This window comes from Lichenostomus cassidix, chromosome 28 (genome assembly GCF_008360975.1).
Source record: "Lichenostomus cassidix isolate B80296 chromosome 28, HeHo_3.0, whole genome shotgun sequence".
Classification (NCBI taxonomy): Eukaryota; Metazoa; Chordata; class Aves; order Passeriformes; family Meliphagidae; genus Lichenostomus; species Lichenostomus cassidix.
The window spans coordinates 2,344,407-2,347,081 of record NC_139508.1 but is presented as its reverse complement, the minus strand read 5'-3'; the positions used below and the strand labels follow the sequence as shown (position 1 = coordinate 2,347,081).

General features: G+C 39.8%; 1 long non-coding RNA gene across 1 annotated transcript; it reads right to left on the bottom strand.

Moving 5' to 3' along the window:
* Nucleotides 1-337: 337 nt before the first annotated feature.
* Nucleotides 338-2,242, bottom strand: LOC146426151 (uncharacterized). The gene is made up of 2 exons (XR_014846283.1): nt 1,901-2,242; nt 338-1,868 (listed from the first exon to the last, which is right to left on the bottom strand). It is a non-coding gene; the product is annotated as an uncharacterized LOC146426151 (long non-coding RNA).
* Between the last annotated feature and the right edge of the window lie 433 nt (nt 2,243-2,675).

The following is a 2,675-nucleotide window of genomic DNA, read 5'->3' as shown; positions in this document are numbered from 1 at the left end:
AACCCAAATTCCTCATTTTTCCATCGAGGATTGAATTTGGGAATTTAAATTTCAATTTTTCCCCTCCAAAAAAAAAAAAAAAAAGGATAATTGGGAGAATTATCCAGAGGTGAAGGAATGATTCCCAAAATGGAATAAAATCCAATCCCAAACCAGCTGGGATTTAGGATTTTCCATGTTTCCCTCGGGAATTGCAGACATTGAAATCCCTGGAATATAAAAAATTCGGGAAATTTCCAAACTGGGAATTCTGAGCATAGAAAAAAATTCAAATTTTTTCTCCCCAAATCCCAACCCTTTGGGAATAAACTCCCAGAAAAACCACGCGGCTCCCGAATTCCAACGCGGGAATTTTCCGGCGGAAAATCCGGGAATTTTTTTGTCTTTTATTTCACAAGTTTGCTAAAATCTAAAGTACAACTGTCGTTTCCTCGTTTTTCCACGGATTCCTAGGAAATCCCGGAGGCTCCAAACGGGAATTTTATGGCTTTTGGGATTCCTTGGATTCTTCTCGGAGAGCCCTGGAATGGCTCAGGCAGCGAAGCTTGGGGAAAATGGGATTTGAGGGTGGAAAAATGGGATTTGAGGAGGGAAAAATGGGATTTAAGGTGGAAAAATGGGATTTAAGGAGGGAAAATGGGATTTGAGGTGGAAAATGGGATTTGAAATGGGAAAAATGGGATTTGAGGTGGGAAAAGTGGGAATTGAGGGTGGAAAAATGGGATTTGAGAAGGAAAAATGGGATTAAAGGTGGAAAAATGGGAATTGAGAGAGGAAAATGGGAACTGAGGGTGGAAAATTTAATCTGAGGGTGGAAAGTGGGATTTTAGGGGGGAAAATTTGATCTGAGGGTGGAAAAATAGGGTTTCAGGGGGAAAAGTGGGATTTAAGGTGGAAAAATGGGATTTGAGGTGGGAAAAGTGGGAATTGAGGAGGGAAAATGGGATTAAAGATGGAAAATGGGATTTGAGGTGGGAAAATGGGATTTGAAGGTGGAAAATGGGATTTGAGGGAGGAAAATGAGAATTGAGGTGGAAAAATGGGAACTGAGGTGGGAAAACTGGGATTTTAGGGGGGAAAATGGGGATTTGATGGCAGAAAAATGGGATTTGAGGTGGAAAAAATGGGATTTTAGGGGGGAAAATGAGATTTGAGGGAGTCGAAGGGTTGAATCCACAAATCCCAGAGATCTCAGGGATTTGGGAATCCCAAATGGGATTGAGGAGATCTCAGGGATTCAGGAATTCCAAAAAGGATCCAAAAACCCTCAGAAAATCCAAAATCCCAAAAAAGGGGATTCGACAGATCTGAGGAATTCCAGAATCCCAGAGAGGATCCGATTTATTTTGGGAATAAACTCAGGATTTGTTCCCAAAATTATTCCCAAATTCCTCCCCCTCCTCCACCATTCCCAACCATTTCCCCACCATGGGAATATTTCATTTCATTGACATTTTTCCCCCTTTTTTCCCCCATTTTTTCCCCCCTTTTTTTCCCATTTTTTGGGGTTTTTTTTCCTGGAAAAAGGAGACCGGGAGGAGGTTTGGGAAAATCTGTATTGAAAACCTGGAATAACCTCGAGAACCTCAACGAGCCCCAAATCCCACCAAACCCCCCAGAGAACGCGGGAATTCCGGAATCTCTTCATCCCGGATTTTGGCGGAAAACGCAGAAAAAAAATCTTCCAAATTCCCTGCGACATTCCGAGAACCAGCGGGAAAAAATAAAAATAAACCACAAAATCAGAGCTGCTCTGGATCCCAACAGCCTCGTTCATTCCAGGTGGGAATTTTGATTTTCCAGCTTCATTCCATGCTGGAATTTCAATTTTCCAGCCTCATTCCAGGTGGGAATTTCAATTTTCCAGCCTCATTCCATGCTGGAATTTTGATTTTCCAACCTCATTCCATGCTGGATTTGGAATTTCAGCCTCATTTCTGGAAGCATTTTGGATTTTTCCTTCCAAATCAATCTCCTCCCACATCCCAAATCAATTTTTTCCTTTTTTTTTTTATTTTTTGAGGGGGATTTATTCTGAATTTTTCCATCCAAAAAAATAAAAATCGGAATGGAATATTTAATATTTTTAACCACAGAAACATCCAACTCGTTCAGCTTTTTGAATTCCAAATCCTTAAAGGTGAAATAAAAACATTCCCAATTATTTCAATTATCCCTAGTTTTGCTGAAATTCTGATTTTCAGGGATCCAGAAAAGCTCTGACTTCGTTTTTATAACATCCAATCCTGTGGCATTCCCTTTTTTTTTTGGGAATCATCCAAACATCAGGAATAAATGAACTTCGCCGAGGTTTTCCCAAAAAAAAAAAAAATTTTGGATTTTAATCAGAGTTTTTTGGGATTTTTTGAGGGAATAAAGAACTTTTTTCCAGGTGATTGAACGGAGATCAAACGTTGGCATCGGCGAGGGGAAAAAAAATGGGATTTTTTTCCAACCAACCCCCAGAAAATTCCAAAATCCCACAAGGGAATGGAAAATTTTTCCACAAAATCCAACAGAAGGAGCAAATCCATTTTTGTCCAAATCTCCCAACTTGAGCTTGGAATGAAAATAAAACCCCAAATTCCAACCCAATTCCCGAGTTCTTCCCAATCCCTATGGAAAAAATCCAAATCCCGATGGGAATTCCATTTTTTTTTGTTTTAAATCTGATA